The 21,990-nt window shown below is 47.1% G+C and overlaps 1 protein-coding gene across 9 annotated transcripts in view; it reads right to left on the minus strand.

Annotated features, from left to right (window-relative positions):
• LOC138480812 (actin-binding protein WASF3-like) overlaps positions 1–21,990 on the minus strand; it is a 1,100,082-nt gene that overhangs the window by 209,647 nt on the left and 868,445 nt on the right. The gene's annotated exons all lie outside the window — the stretch shown is intronic.

Consider the following 21,990-nt stretch of genomic DNA (forward strand, 5'->3'; position numbering starts at 1 on the left):
GGGTTGTTGGAGGTTAGCAACTTGGGGTATGAAGTGGCTAGTGGGGGTGCTGTTGCTTATGGGTTGTTGGAGTTTGTGTGATTCTTTTCCTATGGGTAGGAGCTGCTAGAAGAGTCCAGTGGGGCACTGTTCCAACTCTATTAAGGTCTCGTCGATCATTGCTAGTTAAGGAGCCGAGATGATGGCTGAGTCTCAGCAACTGAAAGATCACTGCACCTCCTAAATTGGAACATAAGGGGTCAGCAATTTGGTGACAACGAGAAAAGTCTACTCCTACGTAATGCACCATGATACTCAAATCGTGCTCCTACAGCAAACCCACTTGCAATCCAACATGTGTAGGAATATAGAACAAGATTGGAGAATAAGAAGTGGTACTCCTGTTACTCATTGTATGCCAGGGGGCTGTTGACCATCATACACATATCAGCTCAGTTTCAATGTATATGATCCAAAGTGAAACTGAAGGCTAGATCATAATGGTGTTTGGGTCCCTAGCTGGGCTGGAAGTGTTGACAGTCAATATATATGCCCTTATCATGATGATCAAACCTTCTTTCATACCACATTCTCCAAATGTGCAAATTATGTCGGCAGCAAAACCTTGATTGAGGGAGATTTGAATACCTTTCCAGGGGCGTGGCCACCCAGGCTCAACTAGATGTATTCTAGATACCATGCCCACGCTTAATCTTATGAATGTGTGGAGGAGAGCACACTCAAATTACTATGAATACCCCTTCTACTCATCAGTGCATGACTCCCACTCCAGGCTACACATGTGGCTAGGTACTCCAGGGATAGTATGGCTGCTTGGAAGTTGTTCAATACTCCCTAAGAATCTCCCTAGGACTCTCTCTGATTATTACCCTGTAGCCCTCGAAGTATTAATTCCACAACTATGCCTTGGGTTTACTCATGGTGGTTCAAGGGGGGAGTGCTGTCCGATATAGCTTTTGAAGCTTAAATTCAGGAGGGGATTACATCCTTTTTTCAAATCAGCATGACGCACACAGCAGACATACACATAGGTTGGGTAACATATACACTGTGGGGTGTGAGCAGCCAAGGGATTTGGGGTCCTAAAGACTATCCTCAGGGAACTAAACACATGCGAGGCTGAACTTAAATAAAGGGAGAAAGATCTGTTGCGCTCTGGGATGAATCTTGTTCTGATCCTGACCATGGGGGTGGCATTATGCAGGGGGGATTACATGGGAGGGGACTCATGTCAAGGGGAGTGGGAGACCTCTCTTGATGATTCCCCTAATGTTCTTAAAAACCTTAATGGCTTATTGCACATTAATTGAGGTTTTTGATCTAAAAACAACTAGGAACTCCAAGTCCCATAATGTCCATAATGCTGATGGTGTAGTCTGATCTGATCATTGTCGAAGGCGGCCCATGAGAGTGTGTGTTTAGGGCGTGGCTGTATTTCGTGATGAGTTACAGAGATACACTGTGACGCTGCGGAACATTGTGTGGTCCATTCCTCAGAAAAAAGGGAGTGGGTCCCTCAAATGTGAGAGGAGGGTGGACCTACCAACCACAAAAGAGTCAGGAATTGATGAAAACTAAAAACATTTCTTCAAATGAGGAAGGAAAACGCATGGACAAGAGTGAGTCAGAATCTTCAGTGAAAAAAAATAAAATAAAAAAAACTACTCGACTGCCATTGCTGGAGGAGGAAAGGATCCCCAAGTCAATAAATCAGAAATCTAAAAACGTTAAGGACTCAGGGACCTGGAATTTTATGAGAAGATTAAGAGCAAGGAATCTGAAAGAGCAACAGGCAGAAACCATAAACTCCCAGAATAGAAATGCACCCCAGGCCGCACTTGCGCAGCAGGCCCTCAGGAACCAAGGGCTTTCTCAATGCAGACTGAACCTAATATTGGTATTCCCCCAGCTGTACCCCAATCAGAGGGTCCAACGCAGAAACTGGTGGTGCGTCATGTTACATTTGCCCCTATTTTCAACATAAGAAAGAAATTAAGCTCAGCTGCCAGTGTGGTGGTAGTGGCAGGGTCCCCCTCGGCCGTTGGGCCTCCTGGTGGATTGAGGCTAGGATGCCCCTAGGAATGGCCCTAACACCCCCATGTCCTGTCCTGTCGGTGGGACAGGAAATCCCTCAGAGTGATCCTGGGAAGGGGAAGAGAGGATCCCCAATGCAAAGCCTTTTGCTTTGCCCAGAGTGTAGATGTATCAGTTGCCCGGAGGAATTGGGGGGGTGTGTATTAAATAGAATGAGGATACTGTCGATTACCAGATCTATTCCAGAATTGTACCTGTTTTCTATTTTGGAAATGGATTACATATGTTTTCGCATTGATTCTAGAACTGATGTTGTGGAGATTGGTTTAAAGTCTCATTTATGTCTTGAGGCCTTGCTGTCAGCTGGGGAGGAGTTTAAGAAAAAGGGTCTCATGATATAATTAATGCTATCCAGTGAGGCACATTTTGGCAATCCACCATATTAGGTAGAATCAGTAAAGGGTGAATCCTGTGAGGTCACAGTGACCCAAGAGGTGTGATATCCAGCAGGGTAGGAGATCCTTAAATACTGGAGTCGGGGGACAACAACAGGTTGAGCAGATTAAGGCAGTAGCTTTGTTGCCACAGACTATCACTCAGATTTTCACACAGCTTAGATTGATGGAGAATTCACTCTAGGAGGGGAGACCATTATAACTGGTCTGTTGGAAAACATAGGGTTCAAACAGCTTTGTGGTCAAAAGACAGAGGGGTGATATCTTCTGCATGTATGATATAATCATTCTTCAAGAAACCTAACTTTTAAGGCCCTTCGTGAGATACGGCTGTTCTATTGTTGAGAACCTGCCCTCAAAATCAATCATGGCCGTCCAATAGGAGGTGAGATTATTGCAATTAGAAACACTGTCTTTGTGGACATGGTTAAGATTCCAAGCATTGTACCAAGTATCCTAGCAACAGAGGCCTTTTATCGGACTGGAGGTATTCAGGCCAAGTTGAGATCCTTGGTTTTGGGAATGTGTACTAACAAAGCGTGCTCCAATCTTGCCAATGTTTTATTACATTTAACATCACTGTTGTCTAGTATACTAGCATTGGAAGCTGGTTCTAGGCTGATAATTGCTGGGGACCTAAATTAGTTTTGTCTTTCATCAAAGAGCCGCTATGTGGTTAGTGAGAAGTCTATATCAAATGGCAGGATCTGGACTGAGTTTTTCCAGGGTTGAAATCTGAATATGGCAAATGGCTCTATAGGTGGAGACATCATCCCTGCTCCTAATAGGAGATCTGGTACAAAAAGATCTATTTTAGATTATGTTTTCCTTTCACCAAAATTATTTTGTCAGTGCATTCATTTTGAAGTCAAACAAACAATACTCAGTGATCATGATTTGCTGGTCCTCACTTTGGGGATGGATAGCCGATGTTCAGTCGAAATGATGCAACAAACACTAGTGGTGAACCAACAGGGTTCCCGAATTACCAAATTTAGAGGGAATGGGAATGGGGGCAAGAAGATCTTTGTAACCCAAAACTCTTTATGGAATATTTATGGTCTCTAGATGCACCCGTCCAAGTTTTAGAGGCGAGGAGGAGATCACCCACCCATGTTTTTGATGAGGCTTCTAGCATGTGCAACAAAGCAATGATGAAGGAGATTAGATCTCTTGAGAAAAGCCAACTCTCTGTTAAGTCCCACAAAGAACAACATAAAGTAATTATCAATATTTATAAAGGGTGGTCCCGGGCACATAGATTTTTGTGTCTTGGAAATGATGGTGAGGTAATGCTTAGATGTTTTGGAAATAATTCCTCATGGAACTTTTGGGAATTGGTATATTGGAAGGGGAAATCTCATGGTGCGATGCAAGCAAATGTTATTGCCAAAAAAGTCTGGAGGGAACATTGTCTACAACTCTATAGGAAATTTGGGATGTGACCAGTTCGATTGGGATAAACGGGCCTCATGGGATAGTAATATGCCCCAGGAAATCATTGAAGAACTAATTAGGAAGTCATCTTCCTCTAGGGCCGTGGGCCGAACGGGCTGACAAACTCTATTATGAGGGCAGAAGCACCGTTGTGGTCGGGGATTTAGTGGGACCTGTTTAACAAAATCTTAAAGTCTAAAATGGGAAACGGATCTCAAAACTACGCTTACAGACAAGGAATGGGAAAGAACGCTACTATACCCCAAGAAGGTGTCGAGAAACTCCAGATTCGGTCAGATACAACTAAACGTCCTGTATCGGACGTATATGACCCCACACAGGGTGGCCTCCTTCAACAAACAGGCCTCCCTGGCATGCCCATGGTGTGGGAACAACAAAGCTGATTTGATCCACGTGTTCTGGACTTGCACCAGGACAATGGCGCTGTGGTCCAAAGTCAAACAAACCTGCACTGACGCCAGGGTAAGCAGATATGAATGGACACCCGGAGAATGCTTATTAGGGGTCTACCCCAGACCAAGCAAATACAAACATGTTGTTAAGTTGATGGACATTTCATGTATCCTTGCGAAAAGATCTATAGCCATGGCATGGAAGACACCAGGGGGCCCTAGACAGGAACGCTGGATAAAAGAACTAGAGAGATGGACTGCAGCCGAAACCAGAGCCTGGCAAGATGTAATCACCTCTAACGGCGACATTGCGAGTGGCACTCTGGACTCTTGCAAGGCCCTTCTGAGAGATATACACTTCAACGCGGACCACAAACCCCCCTGATAAACCCCACTACTTTGCCATAACTGATCCCTCGCACTCGCCTGGATATGGTGATCTTCTTGGCCGAGATCCCTCCCACTTCCCGAGACGTCGGAACCCCCATTTACACCCACGCCCACCTAAGTAAGAGGAACTGTTTCCCATAAAGACTGTTGTTGTTTATGTTTATTGTTTTAGTTAATTTTCTTGTATTTGTATGCATCCAATACAAATGCCAATAAAATATGTTTAAAAAAAACAAAATCTTAAAGTCTAGAAAGCTCCCAATTTCATGGAAAACTGGACTTGTTATCCCCATTTATCAAAAAGGGACTCGGTCCTCGCCACTCAACTACTGGCCAATAGCATTGCTTGATGTGGAATGTAAAATCTTTGCTGGCGTAGTTCTCAGGGATCTTAAAGCGTGGGCAGATGATAGGGGCACCCTACCTAAACAACAGATAGGCTTCAGTTGGGGCCTCTCCACCTCTTTGAACTGAGTGATTGTGAATCTAGCTATAGGAAGATCATGGCTAAAGGGAGGCCCAATTCGTTACGGGTGTGGTTGGATCTTTCTCTGGCCTTTGAGACAATAAATCAAAGACAACTCTGGAGTAAACTGCAGGACTGGGGTATTCCTCGGGCCCTGTTAACCATTTTGATTCATCTGCATGCCAATTCTAAAATTCAGACACGCTTTGACGGGGAGGGACATCTTTCGAGTACAATTCCAACGTGCAGGGGAGGTAGCAGGGATGCAGACTTGCTCCCTGTTTGTTTAACCTGTACTTGTCGGATGTGGGTCAGGCATTATCATCAAGTGCACTGGCTAGCCCGAAAGTCGGACATTGGAATACATCATGGCTGGCGGCTTATGCAGACGATATAGTCCTGTTGGACTATACGCCCGTGGGTCTGCAGAGGCAGTTGGATGCATTTAGTAAATATGCAGAGGAAAATTAACTGACCATAAATCCCACCAAGTCTAATGTAGTTAGATTTTGTGCAAGAGGGAAACGAGTCTCGAACATCAGTTCCGGCGGGCACAGAAGTGAAATATTTGGGATTTATACTTACCTCGAGCCAAGCAATGGTCTAATTTGTGGATAGATTGGATCCGGTGGCGGAACAGCTTTGTTCTCAAATGCACAGGTTAAGTGTACAATACTGTAGGTTTTCCATACTCCCCCGATCCACTTCTATAGTAGAAATGTGATACCAAAGATTCTGTATGGCCTGTAGATTGATCCATGTTCATGGTCGGTAGCTTGGGCGAGGATTGAGAGACATTATTTGGAAGCGAGTATTATCTGCTATCATCTCTCCCAATGGCTAGTCTGCATCACAAGTTAGACCTAACATTTCTAGCAGCCCATCTGTTTAGCAGACTCATTCTATACTATAGACACTTATTGGTACCTGAGAAGGAGTCCTTGTTTGAAGATCTAGCCCTACATCTGCAGATGGGGACATCCACCATACTGACCTAATAGTGTGACATTATAAGTAAGATATTGTGTGATGATGATAGGCTTATGGAGAATGTCAAAGTAAATCCGATGGCCATTAGGAAGCAATATTGGACTGCAATTGGGCCAGAAACTAGAAACTAAAGACTGCAGGAGAAAAACCCTCCTTGTATGAGTGTCAACCTCCGCAGCTTTAGAAGGCGTATCAGTAATATCCACTACCTCCTCCCCTTCCTCCTCACCTGAGTCCTCTGGAGAGGTTTTGCAGCGGTTAGCCTTCTTTCCGATCTTCTTCTTCTTTGAGAAGAGGTAGGGCCGACCGCGGTGGGAAGCCACCCTGATTCCCTGCCAAGCAGGGAAGCAAGAGGCTTCCTTCCCGCAGGGACCGAATAGATGAGGGAAAAAAGCGGATGCTTAAAAAAAACCCTCGGTGAGCAAGATAACAGTCCAGCAGGTCCGGAGAGTGAAGTGATGAAAATCTGCAGATCCGATGTCATAAGAAGGATGACTGAAGCAAGGATCCTGGACAGGTGACAGAAGGCGAGGTAAGTCCTTAGAAGTTTCCAGGAGAGGTGGACGAGGAAAAATCAGCCGGAGAGGGCAAGTGGCAAAGAGAGAAAAGGAAAGGAAGACAGGAGAACCAAAACGGCAAAGGAGCTCCGGCGGCGAGAAAAAAGAGAGAGAGAACGGCGAAGAGATGCCGACTGGAGGCCCAAGGGTCAGCAAGGTAAGCACGGAGGAAAAAGCACATGGAGCAAGCAACAAGGGAAAGAAACAAAGTTGCAACACACCGAACCCGGAAGTGGGCGGTGCTTAAGTAGCGAAACCAGGGAGACAGAAAAAGACTAGAGCGGGCAAAAACCCGGAAATGGACAGGAAAAACAATGGACGACCTAACGGCGCCGCCAACGCCAGGCTTCCATAGCCCCCACCGGCGACTAGACGCCGGCGGCATGACAATGAAAGACCAAGGGGGAAAGTACTATAACCTGTATTGTCTACAGCAAAGGGCTGGCAAGCGAACAATTATTCTTTTATGGAATACTGATATGGGAAGAATTGTAACCCACTCTGTTAAGAGACAAGAGACTAGGGGGGCGCTGTTGCGCACAGAGGAAGATGGCCGCTTCTGTGTGAGCTCCGGAGTGAACCAGGGCCGAGCTCCAAATATATCCGCACAACGGGTCCGGTTACACCCGGGCGACGCACGGAGGGTGCGGTGGTGACTGGGCTACCCGGAGGTGAAATTCTGGGCCGAACGCCTGCTGCTATCCTGACTTATCGCGGCTCTGGAGAGCGCCCGCGCCTGGGGCCTTTACGCGGCCGCCTTGAAGAGGGGAGGAGCCTGGGAGAAAGCGAGCGCAATCCGCGGCCTGCTCGCGGAGGAACCTTCATTACTGGCCTCTCCCCACCGCGCTGCTTAACCCGGCTGGATACTGTGGCCCTCATCTCGGCCCCTCGGCATCGCCCCACCATCCATCGACTGCTACGGCGGAACACGGGAACCTTGCCTGCCTGGCGGGAGCCGACGGCTACACTTCCTAACTGCTAATCGGGCCCCCGACGGCCCTCGCTCCAGAGGCTTGAGGTCTCCTCTACGGCACGGTCTCTTGACCCCCCCCCTCCCGTGGCTTGACAACGCACGACCTGAACATTGGGGGCCCAGAGTTGGTCCGCTGGGGGTTGCCGAGGAGGGACGACACTCGATCACGCGACCCTGCGCACCGGAGGCATCGGGGACGCCTGTCGGCGGGTGTGCTGAGGGTCGTGGTGGCCTGGGGCGATCAGTCCACACAAATAACAGCGGATAATGCCCAAGAGCCTGGGATCCAAGAAGACTAGGGGGGCCATCGACAAGTACACCACAAATATCCAGAAGGAAACCACCTCGCAGATGGAGCCCCCGGCGCCCACCCCAGATCAACAAACGACACCGCAAGCTCAGATGGACCCCCAAGCGGTGTTCCTCGCTATGCAGCAGGGGTTCGGCGCCCTGAACGACAAACTCGACGGGATCACTGCAAATGTGGCATCCATTAAGGCTAAACTGGATAAAACTACGACGCGCATAGCCGAAGCGGAAACCAGAATATCAGGCGCGGAGGAGGCGCTCGAAAACCTGAAAAGCACGGTGTCCACAATGGCGATTGAACTGGGAACTGTTAAATCTAAATGCGAGGACTTGGAGGCGAGATCAAGACGCAACAACATCCGTATTGTAGGGGTGCCTGAAGATGCGACGAAGGGCTCTATGGAGAAAGGAGTTGAGGCCCTCCTCCGCGACCTGCTGGGCGACCCAGGGTGGTCCCCCATGTTCCTAATAGAGCGTGCACACAGATCTATCGCTCCAAAGCCGAAACCCGGTGCGTACCCGAGACCAATAATCGCACGTGTGCTTAACTACAGGGACAGGGACTTGATATTACGTACGGCAAGAGAGAAGCAGGAGCTGAGATGGAAGGCTAGCGTGATACGGATCTTCCCTGACTTTACACTGGCGGTACAACAAGAAAGGAAACAATTCACGGGTGTCAAGAAACTGCTAAGGGAACGACAGGTCCAATATGCAATGCTCTACCCGGCGAGACTGAAGATCCTGTACAAGAACAAAGTCCATTTCTTCACCTTCCCTGAGGAGGCCGCCAACTTTGTGGAGACGCACATCCCTACGGTCGTGGGGAGCGCCGAGGACGCTAATCAAGAATGACTTCCCTGGGGAGGGCCCGGAGAGGTACGGCAATGCATGCCCGCTCCACTTACTTCAACAGTTCTCCCCGGAGGGGGACACTCATTAAGGTGGGAAATCAGTGTCTACGGTTTGTGCTACGTGGGGACTGTCCTTGCCGCCATTAATATGTGTGAGAGTAATGCCGGACCCGATTAAGTGTTTTGTTTTTTTTCTAAGTCTGAAAGAGCATCGGCCCTGGGGATCTCCGCAGGCCCCCCAATTGCAGGTGCATATGCTAAAAGTTAGTGGGGGGGAGGGGGTTTCTTTAAGCACAGTAGAAGTTCGGGGTGCTGTGAGGGTGGGGGGAGGTGGGATCGGGACGGAAGTGGGGATGTGTTATTGTTATGGGGAGAAAGTTAAAAGCACGAGGTTACAACATACTTGCACGAATGGGAACTATATGAGACACTCTTCTACAGATTCACAATGCATTCACACTGAACGGGATGGCGGGTAGGAGCTCTGAGAATATCAGAATCATGAGTTGGAATGTTCGGGGCCTGGGTTCCAAGGTTAAGAAAAGGAAAATCATGGCCTACATTAACAGACATGCCCCACAAATCCTATTCTTACAGGAGACACACATTGGCCCGCAACACGGGGAACAACTGGCGCCGAAGTGGGGAACCCATCAATACTTCACAACCTACTCGAATAGGGCCAGGGGAGTAGCAATACTGTTACACAGAACCCTCCGATTTACGTGCAAGGAGGTGAGGTGTGATCCAGGGGGCAGGTATGTCTTGGTACATGGCAATTTGCAAGATAGAGAGGTGGTCCTCCTCAATATCTACGGTCCCAACCTGGATGACCCGGTGTTTTACACCGAACTCTTCGGGTTGCTGGCCCACTATCCAACTGCTCACCTGATTTGCGGGGGGGACTTCAATACCATTTTGAATGTGGACATGGATCGCACCTCAACACAGGTGAGAACTTTGACTAAGGCCGCCCAAGCGATAATGGCTCATATGGCAGACCTGGGGCTAAAAGATGCATGGAGGACATTACACCCATCCGAGAGGGGATACACCTATTACTCCACGGTGCACGACATGCATTCCAGGATAGACATGTGGCTACTAGACAACGTAGTGTTGGCCTGGGTACTCGCAGCACAGATACTGCCCAGGACGTTCTCTGACCACTCACCGATAGTGCTGGACCTCCGAATACCGGGCGAAGCAGTGAATAGACCCCCTTGGAGGTTTAAACCTGCAGCGCTGCGTGACCTGGTCTATAGGAACACGCTGGAACAGCACATACTGGAGTATTTTGCATTTAATGATAATTCTGTGTCTCGCCAGGCGACTTTGTGGCAAGCATTCAAGGTGTGTATTAGAGGCGCCTCTATATCGAGTGAGAGTGGCATCCTCAAAGATATAAGGAATAGGATGCAGCGCCTCGAAACACAAATAGCTGCTACACAGTCACAATATGAGCTTCAACCGACGCCTCAGTTAGCCTTAGACCTAAAAAACGCACTGGACGAATTCAATGAGGCGGCGGATCAAGAGATCCGCTACTTTGACAGACCGGCGGCCGCTCGCCGCTATGGTGAGAGCGAGCGACCGGGGAGGCTGTTGGCCAGAGCGGTAAGGGGGGAGAGGGGTCCGACCGACATTCCATGTATAACAACGGCGGAGGGCACGGTTACTACAGATCAGGGCAGTATACGCTCCACGTTTCATAAATTCTACGAGGAGCTATACTCACCCCAGTCAGACGCCACTGAAGGTGAGATCGAGCAGTATCTATCCCGTATCCCGACGACCCTGCTGGCTGCAAACACGAGAGAGGTGTTGGAAAGCCCGATAACTGAGGCGGAAGTGATAAGGGCCATCGAAGCTCTCCCGAACGGGAAGGCCCCGGGTACAGATGGCCTAAGCGCAGAATTTTATAAAGCATTTAAGCTCCTAATGGCACCCAGGTTACTGGCTATGTGGACCGAGGCCCTGGAGGGAGGGGAGCTCCCAGCGTCCACGAGGGAAGCGGTGATAACACTGTTGCTTAAGACTGGTAAACCCCCAGAGGACTGCGGGTCTTATAGACCTCTATCACTAATTAACACAGATGCCAAATTGTTAGCAAAGATACTGGCCACAAGACTGACACCGTGGATGCCATTCATGGTCCACGAAGATCAGGCCGGATTCATCCCCGGCAGGTCAGCAGCTACTAATATTAGGAAATGCCATGAGGTCCTAACCACGACCCCCCCGGATCAGCAGGCGATAGCAGTGTCGCTGGATATGCGCAAAGCATTCGACACGGTGTCCTGGCCATTCCTGTTTGGGGTATTGCGAAATTACGGATTTGGCCCGAACTTCCTGAGATGGGTAAAGTTACTGTACACGTCCCCACAGGCCAGGATTAGAATTAACGGCACCCTAACAGAGCAGATTGAGCTCCGGGGGGGCACGAGACAAGGTTGCCCGCTCTCGCCATTGCTGTTTGCTCTGATAATTGAACCATTAGCAGACGAACTGAGGGCTCTCGCCGGCATCTGTGGGCTAAAAATAGGGGCAACAATGCACATTATAAACCTGTACGCAGACGACATTCTGCTATATTTGAGAGATCCAGACAGAACACTGGGGAGGGTCCTGGCGGTGGTGGAGAGGTTTGGTGGACTCTCGGGACTCAGACTTAACATTAATAAATCAGAAGTGTTCCCTATCACAGGGGCCACAGAGAAGCCACGGGGCCTGCATGGGCTACAGTGGTGCCCGACGCATGTTCTATATCTGGGAGCATGGATTGCTCGGACTGCTCAGCTATCCCGAGCATTGAACTACAACCTGCTTGTGGACTCGTTGTGCCTGAAACTAAAGCGCTGGGGGGCCCTCCCGGTATCCATGATGGGTAAGATCGCACTGGTGAAAATGATAATCCTTCCTAAGCTATTTTACCTATTTAGCACGGTGCCGGTGTGGCCGGGGCGTGTTTTATTCACTAAAATTGCGGGCGCGTGCTCCTCATTTGTATGGGATGGCCATCCGAGAGTGGGCTGGGGGACACTTACAAACGACTACATGTACGGTGGCTTGATGGCCCCAGACTTTGAACTCTACTACCTGAGCGCGCAGGCACAACATGCGAACCAATGGGCGACGACATTTATCAACCCAGCGGGCCCAGTACCTAACCAACTGGAAAAAGAGGCCACACTAGCACTCCACCAAATTACACGGTCAGGTGTTAAGCATTATAACTCCCTGAGACCTTCTAAAGTGGTGATCACTGCGTGGTCCAGGATTGTTGAAATGTACAATACTGAAAGGATATACCACCCTAGTATGCCGCTCTGGGGTATGCCGCAGACTCCTTTTACGTCAGAGGGAGAGACGGCCCGCCACTGGTCTGCTAAGGGCATAACACAATGGGGGCAGATATTTGTGGACGGGCAGTTCATTCGATGGGAGGATATCAGGGAGGAGGTGGGTAACACACCTACGGCTAGGCGACAATACTCTGGTCTGCGGGCAGCTACACAAAATATATGGCCAACCTTCCCTGATGAACCCCCAGTCAACATGGGACTGGGATACATGTTTATGGGGGGACGCCAAAAAATAACAGCTTCCACACTGTACAAGACCATACTCCACACACGCCCACAAGAGCAGCGTCCGGCAAGGGCAAAATGGGAACAGGACCTTGGAGAAGAGGTGGGGGAAGAGGAGTGGTCTCAATACTGTGCACTCGTGAAACAGATATCCTGCAATTCCAAATACAGGCTAATCCACTATAAAATTCTTCAGAGAACACATTACACCCCAGAGAAACTCAAACGCATATACCCAACCATGACAGGGGAATGCCCGAGATGCCATGCGGACAATGCTGGCATTTATCACATGCTTTGGGGGTGCAGTGCACTGAGGGGATACTGGGAAGCTGTATGTCAGACGATAGACGAGATGGCAGACCACCCACTAGAGTGGACCCCACGATTATGCCTGTTGGGGTCAATTGAGAAAATAAGCCCGAGTTGGCGAAAGCTTCTGAATGTAAGTCTGCTCCTCGCCAAAAGGGCGATCCTCCTCAGATGGAAGAGTGCGCACTCCCCTACTAAGGCGGACTGGGAAAGGGACATGGCATGGGCGAACGACATGGAGGAACTGTATATTGATACTGTGCTCCCAGCCTCGCGCCCGAAAAACATTTGGGGCAGGTACAAACAGTATCTCGCCGAGAAAAGCGGACTTGAACAACTTGATGCTGTAATGTGATTCATATTGTAAAATGTAATGTCTATAATTATGATGTCTCTGTAACCAAGTGAAAGTAGTGACCAAGTGCAACAAAAATAAAGGTTTTTTAAAAAAAAAAAAAAAAGAGACAAGAGACTATAAAGAGAGGAAGTTGTTGGTTCTAATCATCTTGTTTATGATTCTGATATGGAGTGTTTTGGAACGAGCATTACCACAGAGTACAATTGTAGCAGTAGGAGTTTTATCCTGACTGGCGAGTACACCTCATTGTGTCAGCTATTCATTGTAAATTAGGGGTTTTCTCCCCTCGCAGGATTTTCAAACTTAGGTGGCCTCTCCACTGGGTACCTGATATGCATTACTGTGTTCACTGTGTTCTGAAATTGTGGTAAACTAGGGATTTTCTCCCCTCGCAGGATTTTCAAACTTAGGTGGCCTCTCCAATGGGTACCTGATACGCATTACTGTGTTCACTGTGTTCTGAAATTGTGGTAAACTAGGGTTTTTCTCACCTTGCAGGATTTTCAAACTTAAGTGGCCTCTCCACAGAGTAGCTGATACGCATTACTGTGTTCACTCTGTCTGAATTGTGGTTGCGAGACTTGTCCTTGGCCCAAGCCCAGGGACCGTATCTCTCCAGAACTGAAATCACTACACTGGCTCCCAGTGACTGCGAGGATCAAGTTCAAAACCCTCTGCATTGTCCACAAGGCCTTCTGGGGCCTTGAGCCAAAATTCCTTCAACTCTCTCTTCCTAAATATCTTCCTTCTCGAGTTCTTCGCTCATCCGCCTCCAACTCCCTCAGGGTCAGCCGCTTCTCCAAACAACGAGTTGGGGGCAGATCTCTCTCCACTGCAGGTGCCTCCCTCTGGAAAAGCCTTCCTGCCTCCCTGAAACTTGAGGAGAACCATCTCCGGTTCCGGAAGCACCTCTAAACCTTCCTCTTTGCCTCCGCTTTCTCTCCCCCTCTCCCCTGCTAAACTTACTGAAACTGCACTGAATCTGCAACTGTGCCACTCCCCGTTCTCGGTCCATGGCCCAGCCACTCTCCCTTGCATTGCCTCCCTGGCAACCACTGCACTGCGGGACTGTGTCTGTATCCCTACAGCCCCCCTTCCCAGCACTTGTCTGCACTTACCTCGCGCTTGCCACTAGCTGGCCCTTGTTTTTTATCCTGTATGCTATTAACCCTGTACTGCACATTCCCCTCTCCCTTTCCCCCTTGCACTTTTCCCTTCCCCTCTACCCTTGCACTTGCGCGATCTGAATGATACCTGGCCTAGTAGGATCGTTGTCTGTCTCCCCTTGATCCCCCCTGCCTCGGCGCGCCTTGAAACACTTGTGTATAGGCGCGTTGCAAATGCCATATCATATCATATCATACAGGAAAGAATCCAATTGTAGTTAGTCCTGGCAGGTGAGTATGCCAGGAAAGAAGATGATTTAAAGTACTGTAGTTGTGGTAAAAAGGGGTGGTAGAAGAGGAAGTATTAATTCCATCACCTGGTCTTGATAAACTGTTACATTGCAGAAAGTGATTATTGAGCCATCTTGACTAAAGTGTTTCTTTTGATAAGAATTAAAGTGATTAAAGTTGCATTGTCCCTGTCTGTGGGCTCTACAGATTGCTGCTAGGTGTAGTTCAAGGCACCTTAAATTGAAGATTCTGAGGAAATTGTGTCAGTTCATCCCAGTGGGTTTGGGTAGTCTTGTAGTCTCAGCGACTATTGTTGGGACCCTAGACTATTGCAAATCCACACCGCTTTCTCAGCCTACATTTTTGATTCAGCGTCTGCAGGTAATGCAGAATTGTGCTGCTTGTTAGGCTAGTGGTCATCCTTAATGTTCTCATGTATCCCTGTTGCTCCAGAGCCTCCACTGGTTCTTTGAGGAGGCATGAATTAAGTTCAAGTCCATGTGGGTCATTACGACCCAGGCGGTAATTACGCCAACTTTACCACCATGGTGTAAACTATGTTTACACCATGGTGGATGGCGGATTTACCGCCCCATTCCAAGGTGAGTGGGGCGGTAAATCCCCATTTCCCATTTTCCCTTCCCCATTCCCATTTTTGCCCCATAGGGCATAATGGGAATGGGGAAGGCGCTACTTACGCCACCGTAAATTACGGTGGCGTAATTAGCATCATGGCGGGTTAGCGCCATGGATTTTAACGGCTGCTAAAAGCAGCCGTTAAAATTGGAATCAGGCGTTAAGGGTTAACGACGGCGTTAACCCTTAACACCTGGGTCGTAATGAGGCCCATGTGTGTTGTCCACTGGGCATACTATGGGGAAGGCACCCTTTTCCTTCAGAAGAATTATATCAAGTACACTCCGCTCAGGAACATTTGTTCAGCCAATTCCTTACTGCTAATGGTCTCCCGCTTTTCCAGATCCACCATTGGAGGGAGAGCCTTCTTGGTGACTGCTTCCCAGCTGTGGAACTCACTGCCTTTCACTCTGATGGCGACCAGTGACCATCTTGCCTTTATAAAGAATCTGAAAACCTTCTTATTTAACTAGAGCACTTGGTTCATCTGTGCAGTCTATTGCTGTTCCTAGTACTGACCCCCCCCCTTGGGAGGGGCTTTGTCTCCCCGGCACCAAGATACCTCTGGGTCTTAGCTGCGCTTTACAAATTTTTAAATAATGAAGTAATTGCAGAAAATGATTATTGAGTCACCCTGACTAAAGTGCTTCTTTTGAAGAATAAGTATGATGCGCTAATAAGTGCTTGGCCTTTGAGAAAAGAAACATTTGCATTGATTCATGAATTTGTGTTTTGGAGGAAAATCCTTTTGTTTTGCCAAGCAGGGGATTGTGGAAACATTTACATTTGCTTTGATACGTGAACAAGCCTCTATAAGAGAGATATTTGCTTTGCCATATTCATTGGAAAATACTTGTTATGCTACACTGAATGCAACTTCATTATTTCACAGACCTTTCTTAAACTTGGACTTTGTTTTAAATATTCCTGAATTGATCCAGGAGAAGGGACTCCAACCCAGGTCGCAAGGATTACTGTTTAAAGATTTAGAGTTTGAATCAATATGTTATTTATTTTGTGGATTTTAAGACAGCCCAACAAACCTTGTATAATTTTGTTGTTGTTTATATCAGTGTAAGGGTCAGAGTCTTTTGGGAAACTAGGTCATTTTTCTTTAGCCTTAGTTTGTTAGGCAGGGACATTCTTGTTAGGTTGGGGAAGGATAGGCGTTTGTCTCACCCCTTTTTATTTAATAAAATGGCAACTTGTGAGAAAACTATACGTTGTTCGTCTCGCATTTCTGACCTCTCAATACTCCCACACTACTGAACGTGCAACAGCAGTTCAAGCGCACCTGGCTGTATTCTGGAAAGTAGCAGAGAAGGAGACAAAGTATGACACTCATAAAACAATAGTTGGATGTTATACCGAGTCAGATACACCAGGCCGCCTGCTGGCCTGGACGATCAAGTGGGAAAGGGGTCATTCGCGAGTAAATCCATAGTCACTGAGACAGGGAATCAAGTATTGGTTCCAGAGGAGATAAATTATGAATTCTTCAGATATTGTTCTTCTTGCTGCTCCTCCAAAACTAACAAGTCAGACGCAGAGAAGGAAGAATTCTTGCATAGCGCTGAGTTGGCCTGGCTGAACTCCGGCCAATGCAAGTGTCTCAATGCTACTCTCGTTAGTGCAGCGCATGTGGAGGCGGTATGAGACCTAAGTTCTGGGAAAGCACCAGGTCCGTACTGGTTCACTAGAAGGAATATGTAGATCTTCTGGCACCTAGTCTCTTCAAAGTTTTACTAGCAGCCTTGAAAAATGGTCAGTTGCCTCAGTCCACAAATTAGGCACGTATCATGGTGTTGCCCAAGCCCAATAAAGACCCTTCCAATGTGAAATCTTACAGGCAACTATCAATGTTAAATATTGGTAACAAAATCCTGGAGAAGATATTTGTGTGCCGTATCCTTCCCCTGATTCCTAGTATGATGCTGGGGGACAGGTTTGTCCTGGGCTGTGAGACTTAGCTGACATACTCTCCCTTATTGACCCTGCTATACCAGCACAGAAGGCCTTCCTGGACATAGAGAAGGGCTTTGACTCCCTCGACTGGGGTTTCATGTTTATGGTCTTGAGTCAGATGGTAGTAGTGGGGATATTTGTAGCTGGTAATTTTCGAGTTATATATTGCACATGCCAAGACTGCCCCTGTGCTATTTTCATTGGCGATACAACAGCTGGCCTCGATTCTGCAAGTACCACGCCGAGAGAGGTCTCAGTTTTTATGGGCAGACAGTCCTACTGTCTATATATGCAGATGAGCTGCTCCTATATGTTAAGCACTCTGAGCTCAACCTAGAGTGCTTGGTAGATGGGATTGGCTTGGGCAGTACCCTGGACTCTGCACTAATTGGTCCAAGTCCAAGCTATTTCCCCTCATGCCCACAACTGGCCCCTTTACGTACAGTAACAACTTTAAATGGTTCCAAGATCATGTTAAATACCTGGGTATCACAATAGACAGAGACCTTGCCGCACTCTACCCATGCAATTACTCTCCTCTACTAGAAAAGCTCAAGGTCAAAGTCTGGAATAGGTGTCCATTCAGATTTCGTTAATGGCAGGATATCATTGATAGATATGGTGGTTCTTTCCAATGGCCTGTACCTATTCGGCAATATACCCTACCAGCCTGGTCCTAAATTCTTTAAACAACTAAAATCCCTGCTCACAAAAGTGATCTGGGGGTGGGTGAGACCCCGAGAGTTAGCTGGGATGTCCCAACCCTGCCTTAACACATGGGAGGGTTCAACGTGGCAGAGTTTAGAAACATATTTGCTAGTTGCAAATTATCTCCAGCTATCCACTGGTAGGTGCCCCCTCTCACTTCAATCCGGGCTTGCCTCAAAAAGATGATCACCCCCCCCTCTCCGTCTTGACTCAATGATGCTCACCCAGCCAAAGAATTCCCAGAAGGAGATAGACACAATAATTAGCACACATTGGGCTTGTCACACAGTACACCAGCGGTACTCACAACCTTCCCCATATGCGTCTCCCTCTTTCGGCAGATCAGTGAGGAACTTCCATTCACTTTGGACTCAGGGAGATATAGGGAACTCAGCAAGCTGGGTTGGTCTATCAAGAAGATCTGTTCAAAGCAGGCTTTTCCATTATCATATCACAATTCAAGAATTTACGGGGACACAACCTTTAACTAGAAACTGCTGTATCAGCGCATTTGCAGCAAAATGGCGGCTACGTTTCTATCCTTGCCTGCTGAAGCAGTGACTAGTGCTATATGGCAATTCTTTATTAGGGCGACAGGTTTCTGAAGTAGTGACTTCTTATATACGATTGTAAAAGTTTGGACTAAGACTACTATTAATGTCGCGAGGTACGAGGTGGGAGATAGTGCTTCTGTTAAATATTGATGACCAATCCCATTGATCAATGGAATAAGATGTTTACCCAAACAAAATGCATCTCACCTAATTCTAAGCTTAGGTTGTTGCACTTCAAGTTCCTCCACCAAGCCTACCATACACCACTGAAGGTCTGAAAATTTGACCCATCAGCATCATCAGCGTGTCTGAAATGTGAGCAGTAAGAGCAGTAAGAGGCATTGTTCCTACACCTTGATTGGACATGCAGCAGAGTGTCCTCCTTCTGGAAAGATGTGGTGAAACGAGAATTGGATAGTATCGGCTCTACATTGCAACTTGACCCATTGCAGTGCCTACTGGACAGACCTGCAACAAGCCAATGACGCACTAGCAGGTTTATAAATGTAGCTTACCGACTAGGGAAAGAATATTGCATACAAGTGGATGAGCCCCAAAAGCCCATCGAAGTAGAAATAGCTAATAGAACTCATTAAATTATCCGAAATTGAAGAGTTAGTTGGGAATTCTCTCTTGAATGCCACCAGTAAGCCCAAAGACATTTGCTTGGAGCTCAAGAGATTTCAGGACATTTCAGAGGGAAACTTTCGTGGATAATACTGAAAAAATCCTGCTATTCCCCCAGAGAGTAATCAGAAAGTGTGTTGAATGTTTATCATGTCTGTGGAGGAGGCAGCAGAAATGATAGGCTCTCACTATTTCAACTCCAGTGATTGTTGTATGTTAACTGTTTAATTGGCAATTGTACTACCCATGATTGTACCCTAACTCAGTTATGTTGTTTTACTGAAAATTGCTAAATAAATATAAAAAAACAGGAACTGCAAGTGTTAGATCGTAGTAGTGTTAGTAGTGTCTATGACCCGTGGCTGTGCCATGCATTGTGAAAGGGGCTGAAACAAATATCTGTGCCATGGAAGTAATAGCTTTCAGCAAGCATACTTGTGGCCTGCTCCAAGTCCAAAAAAGCAACCTGAGATTCGGGAAACAACTGAAATAGTCATAGAGTCTGCTCAAGAACTCCATAAATGATTTCATGAGACACACCATCAACAGAACAAAGGGCAGTTGTGGGCACCACAGCCTGCCTAGGTGATCAGAAGGCATTTATGGGGTATCACAGCTAACCAAAGTGATGAGAAGGCATTTATGGAGGACCTTAGCTGGCCTAAAAGAGCAGAGGTAATTTATGGAGTAACACAGCAAGCCTAGATGAGCAGAGGTCATTTATGGAGGACCACAGCAAGCCTAGATGAGCACAGGTAATGTATGGAGGACCACAGCAAGCCTATATGAGCACAGGTAATTTATGGAGGACCACAGCGAGCCTAGATGAGCACAGGTAATATATGGAGGACCACAGCAAGCCTAGACGAGCACAGATAATTTATGGAGGACTATAGCAAGCCTAGATGAGCACAGGTAATTTATGGAGGACCACAACAAGCCTAGATGAGCACAGGTAATTTATGGAGGACCACAGGAAGCCTAGATGTGTGGAGCTCATTTATGAGGACCACCACAGCAAGCCTAGGTGACCAGAGGGCATTTGTGGGGGACCACAGTTTGCAAAGCTTGTTGAGGGCTCCTATCAGGTACTGAACACAGTGCCTGGAGAGACGCCATACAACAGACAGTTGCAAGATATACACAGGAGAGTAGTTGAATGTAGGAAATTTGAACAGGATCCAAGTGAAAACAATATTTTCATGAAGAGGAAAGGATTTGTTGCAGAAGTCAACAAGAAGGCTGCCCACAACACTAGTAAGTTAACCAGATACTTGACAGAGCAAAGGGCGATATGAGATTCATGTGTGCGGGGTCTAAGTAGGTGATCAATGAAGAAAATGATAGGGCAAATGTGCTGAATGCCTTTGCTTTGCTAGCTGTGGAAGGGTGGAAATAAATAACATAGCTTTATAAACCAGAATAGCAGTATATACTGGCTGTTGAAGGCTTGCAAGTCTGAGTTAATGGTTGGATTAGAGCAAGCATGATTAAGAAGGGCTGAAGGATTTTAGCACAAATACAAGACTCCTAGCACTCGGGCCAATCACTTGATTTCTTAGATTGCACTGTGGGATAAATGGCCAAATTTAAGGATCTCTGATAATGATCATTTTTCTGGCAATGAACAAACTTGGTAAACATGTCTGCCATGGAAAAAAATAAGCCCATTTGAAAATGAGAGACTCCTTTCTATCTTCATTGCCAAACCAGCACCAACTGAGAAGAATGGGAGGAGTTGCTGAGGGTATTATCTGCTTATGGAAGCACTGCCATGAATAAAGTGGGTCTCTGGTTAGTGGAAAAAAGAAAATGGGGAGTGTGCTGATTCCTTATCATTGATTGAGGGGCATCTGTCCTGGCAGGGTTGAGTATTAGGCAACATGCGTAGAGATGGGCGATACGATACATCGTGGATTTCAAGCTTAGAGCAAGTTGGTCAAGACGTTGGAGAGGATGCAGATTAGGGTGTCTTCGGCAAAAAGGCTGTAGGAGAAACCTAACGACAATATAATCTCATTGAGAGAAGAGGTGTAAGAAGAAGAAAGGGAGTGAGCCATTGGCAGAGTCATGGGGACACGCACTGAGCACAAAGTGTCCATAGAATTAGAGGATCACCAGGGCAGAGAGTGAGAGTAGAGCAAGGACATGATAAAATTCATCAAAAGTGGGTGAGAGATAACAGATGATGGCCATGAAGTTCGAGCTGATCAAATCCAATAGAATTAGAGGTATGGGTGAGAACACTGTTGGTGGAGTGCATTCTACAAAGTTCAGTTTCAAGAGGTTGCATATTTTTTGGCACATATGTGCAGATTGTTGAATACAAGTTTTTTAAACATTTCAGGTAAGAAGATGAGGAGTGATGCCAGAAGGTATAGAAGAGGTTGGAGAGGCTCAGCAAATGGTGTTTCTGTTATCTGAATCACTTCAATGATTTTGAATAAGGGAGAGTAGGAAACTGACCAACTGGATTAAGTATTGGTGTGTGAGCAAGAGGGTGACGATGCCTCTTTATAGACAAATAGGGCAGGTGGGGCACAGTACAGGCTTGTGGATTTGTGAATATGGACAGAATCAGCAGGTGAACTATGGAGACGATAGAGCACGAGGGGAGAAGGCTGTGGGAGGGATTGTGGGGAAAATACAGGGGGAGTTGCAATATAAAGAGAGTCCTGGCCATTTGAATCGTCATAGAAATGGAAGAGCTACTTATAATGCACAAAATACTTAATAACACAACTGCTTGGTCTAGCTTACACAAATGCAACCACCTAAATGTTGATCCAAGTCAAAACATTGCAAAAGCATCGTTTTCTCTGGTCAGTACGTTTGAACCAGAATTCAACAACAATGGTTCTATTTTCACAAACCAGAGATGAATTTCCAACGTTTATCATTATCAGGTGATCCACAAGGCTTTGCTCAGGAATTATGTGTTTGAACAATTTTCCCAATCAGCGAG

This window comes from Ambystoma mexicanum, chromosome 5p (genome assembly GCF_040938575.1).
Source record: "Ambystoma mexicanum isolate Mex_15411 chromosome 5p, UKY_AmexF1_1, whole genome shotgun sequence".
Classification (NCBI taxonomy): domain Eukaryota; kingdom Metazoa; phylum Chordata; class Amphibia; order Caudata; family Ambystomatidae; genus Ambystoma; species Ambystoma mexicanum.